The following is a 13,682-nucleotide window of genomic DNA, read 5'->3' on the forward strand; positions in this document are numbered from 1 at the left end:
GGAAGATGATTAATTAAGGCAGTACTTCATATTATCTATGTAAATTTGTATGAACAACCAATTTACAAAGAGAGTAAAGTTAATTAAGGTTTTTTTGTGAAATTTGAAACCTCAATCTCATTTAGTTGAAACGTTAAACTGAAAGTAAGCTGAGAGCAAGAACTGGTGGAGCCTAATAAGAAAGTGCATCATTTGTTGCATTTAATGTCATGTAAAATTAACTGGAATGGCTTGATCCCTCAGTAGCCAAACCATGTAGTCTTCTGTCTTTTCCAGCCCAGTGACTAAACATTTACTGAGAGCTGGGTGATGAAATGGGTTCACTGATGGCACATAGGCTTTAATCCAGTTTGGACTAATGAGATGTCACAGCTCTACTGTAATGAGTTTGGACTTTTTCAGTGCAGTTCCTTGTGGGTAAGGTCCAACAGTACAAAATTACCTCCATTATTAATTAATAAGTATGAAGTATTAGCAACAGGCTAATGCTATGGCAAAATAAAAGAAAAAATATTACATGCAAAAATACTATATTCATTTGTAAAATTGGCAATTTTGTCATATGCAATGCTTAGTTTTCCAGGTCTCGGGGCTGTCATTTACCTGACAATGCAGACTTCTTATTACGAGATGATCATAACAGGTAGAATCTATAGGAATCCTGTGTTATTTCATACAGATGTAACAAAATATTAGTAACAAAACAATTAGCTATTATTTGAGTTCCTGACCATGCTTTTGTCAGAACACGGAACATTTTATCGAAGCATAATTTAACAGCACTTCTTAAAGTAACTGATGGATAAACAACCTTCATGAGATGCTGTGTATGTGAATTTTCAGAAGACTTTCAATGGTTTGGATTTTGCTGTAATAATAAGTGAGGCTATCAGTGATCACTGTTCTTACAGAGTAAATTCTGTCAGCAACTTCCACTATCCACACATGCATAATTAATTCCAGAAGTTGCTATCAGATACCCTGCTCCTCCACAAGATGTGCTATTGTAGTCCTTGCCAACAGACTTGGTACTGAAATCATGGAAAGTGCATGAATTTAGTGTACTTACTCACCAGTTCTGCACTAAAAAACAACTGATAAAAGTTTGAACTAGTGCATTCAGGAATGATAATTACTGAACGACATGACATCGCTGGCACTGAAAAACTAATTTTACAAATGTGGAGTCTCATTGCTTAAGAAAATAATGTTGCAGATTTTTAATTTTTTTTCTTGTTACAGTTTTTCTGTTTTTCTCCTTTATTTCTCTCCCTTAATTTCATCCTTAAGTCCCAATCTTTATTTTGCTTCCTGCACAATAATTTAAATGTAATTTATATTTCCTGGTTTTTACTTCATGGTTTGCGCTCCACATGTCTCAGTAAGGATACTTCAATCTGGTAAATTGAACAGTCTCGTTGTTGCTCAGGTGTCCCCCAAGGAGCCTTGGCCCAATCCTATTCCTCATCTACATGCTGCCCTCAGCGGCATCATCGGAAAACAGTGTTCGTTTCCACATGTACGCTGATGACACCCAGCTCTACCTCACCACCACCTCTCTCGGCTCTCTACTGTTGCTAAATTATCAGACTGTTTAAACAACATCCAGTACTGAATGAGCAGAAATTTTCTCTAACTAAATATTGGAAAGACTGAAGCCATTGTTTTTGGCCCCCACTCCAAACTCAGTTCCCTAGCTACTGACTCCGTCCCTCGCCCTTGCAAACAGGTGAGACTAAATGAGTCTGTTTGCAATCTAGGTGTCATATTTGACCTTGAGATGAGCCTCCAGCCACAGATTTACACCATCACTTTGGCTGCCTATTTCCAACTCCGTAACATCGCCTGAATTCATCCCTTATGACCAGATGAGAAAGGTGTCCAGGGGTCCCTCTCAGCCTTCACCTGGTCTTAATGTAACCGAGTTTAATTTTAAACACACCATGTTTCTAGCTCCCTCTTGGTGAATCCTTGTTCACCGCTTTCCAATTATAAGGCAAAGAAACCAGCACAAATAGGCTTTCTTGGGTTTAAAGAAGAAAAGTTGAAATTTATTAAACTTCAACAAACTCTAATTCAGTTGACGCCTACGGATACACGACGCGCCCACGCTAGTATGCATATGTGATACACACATGCAAATAGAGACAGAAAAGAGCTGAAGAAAAATAAAGTGGAAACATTTCAGACAATATCTGAAGAGTTTTTGTTATGGTTCTTCGAGCCCACTGTAGAGTCCTTGATTGTAGATAGATCTTGCTTTTTGTTGGGGCCCAGTATTCTTCTTAAACCTTGTCCGCTATAGGAGATTTTCTCTCTTGGGGTTCATGTGTCTTCAGTGGATTCAGAGGCTTGTGAGAAAGAGATGGGAGCAGACAGGAGAGATCTTCTCAGTCCAGGAGCAAACAGACACTTTCAGTTCAAAATGTTTGTACAATTCAGAAAACCCAGGCTGCCAAGCAGATTAATCATGTGACTAACTGGTCTGACCAGGTCTTAGATTGTATCACCTTAGCAGTCTTTAGAATGTTCCTCTTACAAAGAATACCTGGTGATCAAGGTCCATTGTAGGTTGAATGTGTCAGGGAATGGTCCTTTGTCCTTCCAAAACATCGTCTGTTAATATGCAAATGTCTTTTCCAGCCACGGTTGATCTGTTTAACAAGTCCTTTCTTCACTCCAGTAACGGTTTGAAATCAATGTTCATGACAAAATTAATGTGCTTCATTCGTGGCAGGTGGGGGCTGAGCATGACAATCCCTGTCTCAGCTCATTTGCTGCTGAAACCCTCATTAATGCCTTAGTTATCTCTAGACTTTACTATTCTAATGCACTCTTGGCTTGCTTCCCACATTCCATCCTCTGTAAAAATTAGGTCATCCAGAACTGTAGCCCATGTCATAAATTGCATCAAGTCCTGTTCATCTATCAACCCTGTGCTTGCCAACCTACATTGGCACCCTGTTAAGCAACGCCTTGATTTTAAAATTCTCATCCTGGTTTTCAAATCCATCCATGGCCTTGCCCCTCCCTATCTCTGTAATCTCCTCCAGCCCCACAACACACCGAAATAATCTGTGCTCATCTAATTCTGGCCTCTTTAGCACCCCCGATTTTAATCACTCCACCATTAGGTGGCCGTGCCTTCAGCTGCCTAGGTCCTAAGCTTTGGAATTTCCTCCTTACACCTCTCTTCCTCTCTATCTAACTTTCCTCCTTTAAGAAACTCCTTAAAACCTAGTTCTTTGACTGAGCATTTGGTCATCTGACATACGAACATATGAATCAGGAGCAAGGGTAGGCCACTTATCCCCTTGAGCCTGCTCTGCCATTCAATAAGTTCATGGCTGAACTGATTACTCCACATTTCCCCCTCCCCCAGATAACATTCCACCCACTTGCTTATCGAGAATCTATCTACCTCTGCCTTAAAAATATTCAAAGACTCTGCTTCCACCACCTTTTGAGGAAGAGAATTCCAAAGGCTCACGACCCTCAAAGAAAAAATTTCTCCTCATCTCTGTCTTAAATGGGCGACCCCTTATTTTTAAACAGTGACCCCTTGTTCAAGATTCTCCCACAAGGAGAAACATCTTTCCACATCCTCCGTCAAGTCCCCTCAGGATCTTGTATGTTTCAATCAAGTCGCCTCTTGCTCTTCTGCATTCCAGCAGATACAAGTCTACCTGTCCAATCTTTCCTCGTAAGACAGCCCACCTATTCCAGGTATTAGTCTAGTAAACCTTCTCTGTACTGCCTCCAACGCATTTACATCCTTCCTTAAATAAGGAGACCAGGACTGTACTCCAGATGTGTTCTTACCAATGCCCTGTATAGCTGAAGCATAACCTTCCTACTTTTGTATTCAATTTCCCTCACGATAAACAACATTCTATTAGCTTTCCTAATCACGTGCTGTACCTGCATACTAACCTTTGGAGATTCATGCACTAGTACACCCAGACCCCTCTGCATCTCAGAGCTTTGCAATCTCTCACCATTTCGACAATATGCTTCTTTTTCATTCTTCCTGCCAAAGTGGACAATTTCACACTTTTCCACATTATACTCCATTTGCCAGGTCTTTGCCCACTCACTTAACCTATCTATATCCCTTTGTAGCCTCCTTATGTCCTTTTCACAATTTACTTTCCTACCTATCTTTGTGTCATTAGCAAATTTAGCAACCATACCGTCGGTCCCTTCATCTAAGTCATTTAATTAAATTGTAAAAAGTTGAGGCCCCAGCACAGATCCCTGTGGCACACCGCGCGTTACATCTTGCCAACCAGAAAATGACCCATTTACGCTTACTCTCAGTTTCCTGTTAGCGAATCAATCTTCTATTCATGCCAATATGTTACCCCCTACACCATGAGCTTTTATTTTCTGCAATAACCTTTGATGTGGCACCTTATCAAGTGCCTTTTGGAAATCTAAACACAATACATCCACCAGTTCCCCTTAATCCACTACATATGTAACTCCTTCAAAGAACTCCAATAAATTGGTTAAACATGATTCCCCTTTCACAAAAACCATGCTGACTCTGCCTGATTACCTTGTATTTTTCTAAATGCCCTGCTATAACATCTTTAATAATAGTTTCTTACATTTTCCCTAAGACAGATGTTTAGCTAACTAGCATGTAGTTTCCTGCTTTCTGTCTCTCTCCCTTTTTGAATAAAGGAGTCACATTTGCTATTTTCCAATCCATAGGAACCTTCCCTGAATCTAGGGAATTTGTGAAAATTAAAATTAACGCCTCAACTATCTCACTAGCCACTTATTTTAACACCCTAGGATGAAGTCCATCAGGACCGGGGAACTTGTCAGCCCGTAGCTCCAACAATTTGTTCAGTACCACTTCCCTGGTGATTGTAATTTTGAGTTCCTCCCTTCCTTCCAATTCCTGACTTACAGCTAATACTGGGATGTTACTTGTATCCCAAATAGTGAAGACTGATGGAAAATATCTGTCCAATTCATCTGCCATCTTCTTACTATCCATTATTAATTCCACAGACTCACTTTTTATAGGATCAACGCTCACTTTGTTAACTCTATTCTTTGTTAAATATCTATAGAAACTCTTACTATCTGTCTTTATATTTCCAGCTAGCTCTACTCTAATTTTACCTTCCTTATCAATCTTTTAGTCCTTCTTTGCTGTTTTTAAAATTCTGTCCCATCTTCTGACCTGCCTCCCATCTTTGCACAATAATAGGCTTTTTCCTTTAAGTCTGATACTATCTTTAACTGTTTTAGTTAACCACGGATGGCGGGTCCCCCCCTTGGAATTTTTCTTTCTCGTTGAAATGCATTTATTCTGTGTATTCTGAAATATCCCCTTAAATGTCTGCCACTGCATCTTTATTGATCTATCCCTTAACCTGATTTGCCAGTTCACTTTAGCTAGCTCTGCTTTCATGTCCTCATAACTGTCTTTATTTAAGTTTAAATACTAGTCTTGGATCCACTCTTCGCTCCTTCAAACTGAATATAAAACTCAATCACATTATGATCACTGCTATCTAGGGGTGCCTTAACCTTGAGGTCATTAACTATTCCTATCTTGTTGCACAATACCCTGGTCTCATATAGCCTGACCTCTGGTTGGCTCCAGAACGTATTGTTCCAAGAAATTATCCAGAAAACATTCTATGTACTCCTGATATAGGCTACCTCTGGCCATCTGATTTTTCCAGTCTATATGTAGGTTAAAATCCCCCATAATTATCGCTGTACCTTTCTGACAAACACCCACTATTTCTTCCTTTATACCCCGTCCTACAGTGTGGTTAATGTTAGGTGTGGTGTACACCACTCCCACAAGTGACTTCTTGCCTTTATGATTTCTCATCTCTACTCAAACTGTTTCTACATCCTGGTTTCCTAAACTTAGGTCATCTGTCTCTATTGTGCTAATACCATCATAATTAACAGAGTTACCCCTCCACCTTTTCCTAGTTTCCTGTCGTTCCTAAATGCCATATATCCTTCAATATTCAGGTCCCAATCTATGTCATCCTGCAGCCATGTCTCTGTAATGGCTATCAAATCATAATTATTTATTTCTATTTGCGGTCTCAATTCATCTGTCTTGTTTTGAATGCTGCGTGCATTCAGATACAGCGCCTTTAGTTGGGTTTTTAAAAAATTATTTTTGTAACCTCTATCCTTATTTGTTGATTTACTCTTAGGTTTGTATGCTCTGTCCCTTCCTGTCAGTCTGTTTATCATTTCCCATATTAATACCTTTCTTTCTTGCCTTGTCTCTACTCCTTGATCTACCATATCTTCCCAAATTTGATCCCTTGCCCCCACTACTCAGTTTAAAACCCTCTCTACTTCCCTAGTTATGCGGCTCACTAGAACACCGGCCCCAGCACGGTTCAGGTGTAAACCATCCCAACAGTATAGCCACCACTTTCCCCAGTACTGGTGCCAGTGCCCCATGAACCGGAACCTCCTTCTACCACACCAGTCTTTGAGCCATGCATTCATTTCTCTAATCTTATTTGCCCTTTGCCAATTTTGCACGTGGCTCAGGTAATAATCCAGAGATTATTACCTTTGAGGTTCGGCTTCTTAATTTGGCGCCTAGTTCCTCATACTGACTATACAAAACCTCTTTCCTTGTCTTGCCTATGTCCTTGGTACCTACATGGACCACAATGACTGGATCCTTCCCCTCCCACTGTAAGTTCCTCTCCAGCCCTGAGCAGATGTCCCAAACCCCGGCACCGGGCAGACAACACAGCCATCTGAACTCTCACTCTTTGCTGTACAGAACAGTGTCAATCCCCCGAACTATAATGTCCCCTACTACCACTACATTCCTTTTTTCTCCCTCCACTTGAATGGCTTCCTATACCATGGTGCCATGGTCAGGTTGCTCATCCACCCTGCAGCCACCACTCTCATCCAAACAAGCTGAAAGAACTCAATTAAAAGCAAAATACTGTGGATGCTGGAAATCTGAAATAAAAACAAGAAATGTTGGAAACACTCAACAGGTCTGGCAGCATTGTGGAGAGAGAAGCAGAGTTAACGTTTCAGGTCAGTGACCCTTCTGACCCTCCGCAGTTCTGAAGAAAGGTCACTGACCTGAAACGTTAACTCTGCTTCTCTCTCCACAGATGCTGCCAGACCTGCTGAGTGTTTGCAGCATTTCTTGTATTTATTATGAAAGAACCTCAAACCTGTTGGACAATCGCAAAAGCTGAGGCTCCTGCACTCCTGCCCCCTGGCTCCAATAACCTGTCTCAGCTGCAGCCATACTCTTCTGTCCCTGACCACTGACCAAATCAGAAGACTCTATGCTAAGGGGTGTGACCGCCTCCTGGTACAAAATGTCCAGGTAACTTTCACTCTCCCTGATGTGTCACAGTGTCTGCAGCTCGGACTCCAGTTCAATGACTTTGAGCCGAAGCTCTTTGAGCCTCAAACACTTACTGCAGATGTGTTTGGCCTGGATCACACTGGCATCCAGGAGCTCCCACATGCTGCAGCCGTGACACATCACCTATTCTGCCATTCTTAATGTGTTTTAATTGACTACTTAATTATTTTATTCAATTATTTATATTATTTTCCTTTTTTTAAAACATATTTTATTCACCTTACCACGAGTTCCTTTACTATTTTAAACAGGATTAGAATGGACCTTAATCAATTACCAGATACTCACCAAACAAGTAGCTCTTTCCCTGCTCTGTTGATTGTGATGTCACTTTTCGATTTTTCCCTGCTCCGCTCCCGCTTTCTCTGTCTTCCGTCTCCGACTCGGTGATTTGGTGCGCTTTTTAAACCTCTGTTCCTCGGGCTGTGCTCCACTCTCTCTCTGTTTGAAGTCTCCAAATCTGTGATTCGGGTAAATTCAGCGGGGTGACTGCATTTAGCAGCTGCTGCAGAGTCCCCACAATATTTTGCGCAGGGGCTCATTAGCATCACTGCGCCGAGCCACCCCCACTATATTAATTGGGGAAAGGCAGGACATTTGGCACTGTGAGAGTCATTTTGAAAGCTGTGTGGCAGGTGCTGGGGCCCTATTTAAAGCGCCCCAGCACCTGTTTCCTGACAGCTGTCAAAGAAATAATTATCTGACTGTTGAGGAGTAGGGCTGCTGTCAATCTGGGCATCAAAGCAGAAGATGCTGGAGAAACTCAGCAGGTCAGGCAGCATCTGTGGAGTGAGAAGCAGAGTTAACTTGACCAAGTTCACAGACCTGAAAGTTAACCCTGCTTCTCTCTCCACAGATGCTGCCTGACCTGCTGAGTTACCCCAGCACTTCCTGCTTCGCTGCCACATACTTACCCTGCTGTGTCCCAGTGTCCTGTGAAGTTGCAATCCTCTTCTTTCACTCAAGTGTAACATTCCTTCTTGTAGGTGTGCTACACTTGGGTGAATAATCTTGATTTTGCACAATCCAGGACATAAGACTTAAATATACCATAAAAGGCAAATCATTCTTTGGCCTCCTTATCTCGAGAGACAATGAGTAAGCGCCTGGAGGTGGTCAGTGGTGTGTGGAGCAGCGCCTGGAGTGGCTATAAAGGCCAATTCTAGAGTGACAGGCTCTTCCACAGGTGCTGCACAAAAATTTGATTGTCGGGGCTGTTACACAGTTGGCTCTTCCCTTGCGCCTCTGTCTTTTTTCCTGCCAACTGCTAAGTCTCTTCAACTCGCCACACTTTAGCCCCGCCTTTATGGCTGTCCGCCAGCTCTAGCGAACGCTGGCAACTGACTCCCACGACTTGTGATCAATGTCACAGGATTTCATGTCACGTTTGCAGACATCTTTAAAGCGGAGACATGGACGGCCGATGGGTCTGATACCGGTGGCGAGCTCGCTGTACAATGTGTCTTTGGGGATCCTGCCATCTTCCATGCGGCTCACATGGCCAAGCCATCTCAAGCGCCGCTGACTCAGTAGTGTGTATAAGCTGGGGATGTTGGCCGCCTCGAGGACTTCTGTGTTGGAGATACGGTCCTGCCACCTTTTTTTTTTTTAAGAACATTACAGCGCAGTACAGGCCCTTCGGCCCTCGATGTTGCGCCGACCTGTGAAACCATCTGACCTACACTAATCTGACCTGATGCCAAGTATTCTCTGGAGGCAGCGAAGATGGAATGAATTGAGACGTCGCTCGTGGCTGACATACGTTGTCTAGGCCTCGCTGCCATAGAGCAAGGTACTGAGGACACAGGCTTGATACACTCGGACTTTTGTGTTCTGTGTCAGTGCGCCATTTTCCCACACTCTCTTGGCCAGTCTGGACATAGCAGTGGAAGCCTTTCCCGTGCGCTTGTTGATTTCTGCATCTAGAGACAGGTTACTGGTGATAGTTGAGCCTAGGTAGGTGAACTCTTGAACCACTTCCAGAGCGTGGTCGCCAATATTGATGGATGGAGCATTTCTGACGTCCTGCCTCATGATGTTCGTTTTCTTGAGGCTGATGGTTAGGCCAAATTCATTGCAGGCAGCCGCAAACCTGTCGATGAGACTCTGCAGGCAATCTTCCGTGTGAGATGTTAAAGCAGCATCATCAGCAAAGAGGAGTTCCCTGATGAGGACTTTCCGTACTTTGGACTTCGCTCTTAGACGGGCAAGGTTGAACAACCTGCCCCCTGATCTTGTGTGGAGGAAAATTCCTTCTTCCAAGGACTTGAACGCATGTGAAAGCAGTAGGGAGAAGAAAATCCCAAAAAGCGTGGGTGCGAGAACACAGCCCTGTTTCACGCCACTCAGGATAGGAAAGGGCTCTGATGAGGAGCCACCATGTTGAATTGTGCCTTTCATATTGTCATGGAATGAGGTGATGATACTTAGTAGCTTTGGTGGGCATCCAATCTTTTCTAGTAGTCTGAAGAGACCACGTCTGCTGACGAGGTCAAAGGCTTTGGTGAGATCAATGAAGGCAATGTGGAGGGGCATCTGTTGTTCACGGCATTTCTCCTGTATCTGACGAAGGGAGAACAGCATGTCAACGGTCAATCTCTCTGCACGAAAGCCACACTGTGCCTCAGGGTAGACGCACTCGGCCAGCTTCTGGAGCCTGTTTAGAGCGACTCGAGCAAAGACTTTCCCCACTATGCTGAGCAGGGAGATTCCACGGTAGTTGTTGCAGTCACCGCGGTCACCTTTGTTTTTATAGAGGGTGATGATATTGGTATCGCGCATGTCCTGGGGTACTGCTCCCTCGTCCCAGCACAGGCATAGCAGTTCATGTAGTGCTGAGAGTATAGCAGGCTTGGCACTCTTGATTATTTCAGGGGTAATGCTGTCCTTCCCAGGGGCTTTTCCGCTGGCTAGAGAATCAATGGCATCACTGAGTTCCGATTTTGTTGGTTGTATGTCCAGCTCATCCATGACTGGTAGAGGCTGAGCTGCATTGAGGGCAGTCTCAGTGACAACATTCTCCCTGGAGTACAGTTCTAGGTAGTGCTCAACCCAGCGGTCCATTTGTTTGCGTTGGTCAGTGATTACGTCCCCTGATTTAGATTTGAGGGGGGCGATCTTCTTGATGGTTGGCCCAAGAGCTCTCTTAATGCCATCATACATTCCTCTGATGTTTCCGGTGTCTGAGGCCAGCTGAATATGACTGCATAGGTGTTGCCAGTAGTCGTTTGTGCAGCGCCTGGCTGTTCTTTGTGCAGTGCTTCTGGCTGCTTTAAGTGCTACGGATGTTAACTCGCTGGGGGCTTTCTTGTAGTTCAAAAGTGCAATGCGCTTAGCGGCTATGACAGGTTCCAGCTCTTCATTATGAGATTGAAACCAGTCTGCATTTCTCCTCGCACTTTTGCCGTAGGTGGTCAAAGCTGACTCATAGATGGCGTCTTTGATGTGGGCCCACTTGGTCTCAGCATCCCCTGTGGGAGTGTTTTGAAGGGCTGACACAAGTGAATTTAGAAATTTTGTAACAGCTGTGGGTGAGAAATTCTGCTCGTGTTGAAGCGCGGGTGGCCCTTCTGCTTGGAGTGACGCAACTTCTTTGGTCTGAGTCTAACCTTGCTGCACAATTTTGCACAATCCAGGACATAAGACTTAAATATACCATAAAAGGCAAATCTTTTGGGCCTCCTTATCTCGAGAGACAATGGATACGCGCCTGGAGGTGGTCAGTGGCAAATACATAACAGAAATTAAACCATCATTGAAGAATAATTACCTATGAGCATCTAATCATCTGATTGTGAAAAGTTACAGACTAATATGCATTTGGAATCTGTATTCATTTCTCTACTAATTTATGTGAAAATACATGTAACTGCAATTAAACAATCTTTGTTAGAAAAACAGGAACATATGTTCATATTCTAGCTGCATTGCCAACTAGAAATACTACACCAATAAATACGATCAGGTGCTGCAGAAACAAAGTGTTCGTGAATATGTGTTGATATGCAATAGTTGAAAAACCATGACAACAGCATAGATTTCCTCACCAGTCCTGCACTGGTTTTCAAACATGTGCAAGACAAACCTTGCAGCCAGAAGTTAGAGCAGTTACATGTGGAGTCACCTTTGCATTCAAAGGGCCTCACCAAAAGCCAAGGATGGCAGAGGAGTACGCTAGGGTGGCCCCACAGTTCAGCGATGCCTTCCTGCTCACTCTCCTCCAGGCTGTGCAGGCAAGGTAGGAAGTCCTTTTCAACAGTGATGTTAAGAAGAGGTCTGCCCGCCTGAACAAGGCAGTCTGGCTGGAGATGGCAGAGGAGGCGAATAGCCATGGGGCCATCCGCCAAAAGGTCCAATGCTGGAAGGGGATGAATGAGCACTCCTCCAGCCAGCTGGGGCCCACTAAGCCTTGTGAGCACAGGGTATGAGTGCCAAAGTCATCCACAGCCATAGGGCAGTCAGATCAGCAGCCCTCCTCCAGTCAATCTGCTAATGCAGAGGTTACGCCAAGAAGGGGCAACCTCTGCATTTACAGAGAACACACTGACACAAATGGGAATGCACAGGTGTCACAGCAATGTAAATATGTTTTTCATTAAATGTTCCTCACCAATGTGTCCTTTTCTCTGTTCCTTTGCACCATTGGCCCTTCAGGAGAGCCAACGTATGCAATATCATTGCCATGCCACCATTACTCATGAGCGTCTCCACGGATGCAGTGACATGGATATTGGCTCAGTCAGCTGCTGCCTCTAATGGTTTATACAGGGATGCTGCAGATGTGGACTGGTGCACAGCAGGTGAGCGAGGGTGATGTGTGGCTTGCAGAGCTCATGTCACTTCCTATGGAGCAGACAGCCTTTGTCTGATAAGCCACTGCCGTACATCCCTAGTTCACAGCTAGCCCTGCGTGCAGAGCCTGGGTACCATCTGCCCTCCTTTGCGTCTTTCATGTTGTATGTCCTCAGCGTCCGAGGAGGAATCCTGTTGACGTCTCTGCTCATCATGCCAGGCCTGGGCCCTATTGGATGCGTAGTTGTGCAGAGCAGCAAAGAAAGGAGCTGGCCTTTTCGGTCCGTAGTACAGGGCATCACCATATCCATCCAGGCACTGGAAACACTCGTTCAGCATGCTGATTTCCTGCTCAATGATGGCTCTTCTAGCTCAGTGGCTGGCGTTGTATCTCTCTTCTGCAGCAGTGGTGGGGTCTCTCACTGGTGTCGGGAGCCATGTCTGCAAAGGATAGCCCTTATCTCCAAGAAGCCACCCCTCCATCTGAGCCAATTCAGTGAATATCGGTGGCAGCTGGGACTGATGCAGGTCCCATGTGTCATGGCAGCTGCCTGAGAAGCAGTCACAGATTTGCATGAAGCATCTGCGGTGATCACGTACCAGCTTCATCTAGATTGAAAGGATTCCTTTAATGGTGACGTCTGCAGGTGGTAGCCTGGCGGGAGGACCGATGGCCACATGAGCACAGTCTATGAACATTACAACCTATGGTTCTCCAGCAATGGTGCCAAGACCGATGGCCCTCTGGTCCTGGCTGTTCGAAAATGTCCTGAAGCGGACATACTCAGTGGCCTCCTGGTGCATGGCATTGCTGACCTCCCTGCTGCAGCGGTGCACTGCTGACTGTGTGACCTCACAAAAGTCTCTGGTGGGCCCCAGCAACGCTGCATAGGCCTCAAGCTTCAGAACTGCTGCCACTCTGAGGAACAAGGGCATAGGATGTCCACTGAAGCCCATGGGCTGCAGGTCATCTTTGAGCTGGGCACAGAGACATGTCACCACCTTCTCTACATGCGTAATCGCCTGTGACACTGGTGCTCTGACATCCGATGGCATGTCATATGGGGCCTGTAGATGCATAGCAATCATAATGGCGAACTCCCCTTGGGGGCTGCTGCTCACAACTGGGGGCCTCTACATGGATCACACCTGCCTGTTGATTTTGCCTCTGGCACATACGGACCCTCAGGAGCAGAGGATCACACAATGTAGGATGAGCCATACCTATTTCAATGTGATAAATAAAGTTGAACCCTTCATGTATTCGAAGGTTCCCAACAGGGCCGGAATTGGTGTTGACGGGTACATCAGCTGCTTTCCTGGATCAACTATGTGGCGTGCCATGTCATTGCCCATCTTGGCCAACACTCAGAGTGGCACAGCATAACCACATCAAGATCCTACCAGCTGAATTGATTGCCCCCACCATCCACATAACCTTAATTCTCCTACCTTTTCTGGCACCCTCCCCACACATAGGGTGACT

At 44.7% G+C, this 13,682-nt stretch overlaps 1 protein-coding gene across 7 annotated transcripts in view; it reads right to left on the reverse strand.

The window, feature by feature from the left end:
* ttll11 (tubulin tyrosine ligase-like family, member 11) overlaps nt 1-13,682 on the reverse strand; it is a 209,861-nt gene that overhangs the window by 66,114 nt on the left and 130,065 nt on the right. The gene's annotated exons all lie outside the window — the stretch shown is intronic.

The sequence above is a fragment of the Heterodontus francisci genome, chromosome 32 (assembly GCF_036365525.1).
Source record: "Heterodontus francisci isolate sHetFra1 chromosome 32, sHetFra1.hap1, whole genome shotgun sequence".
Classification (NCBI taxonomy): domain Eukaryota; kingdom Metazoa; phylum Chordata; class Chondrichthyes; order Heterodontiformes; family Heterodontidae; genus Heterodontus; species Heterodontus francisci.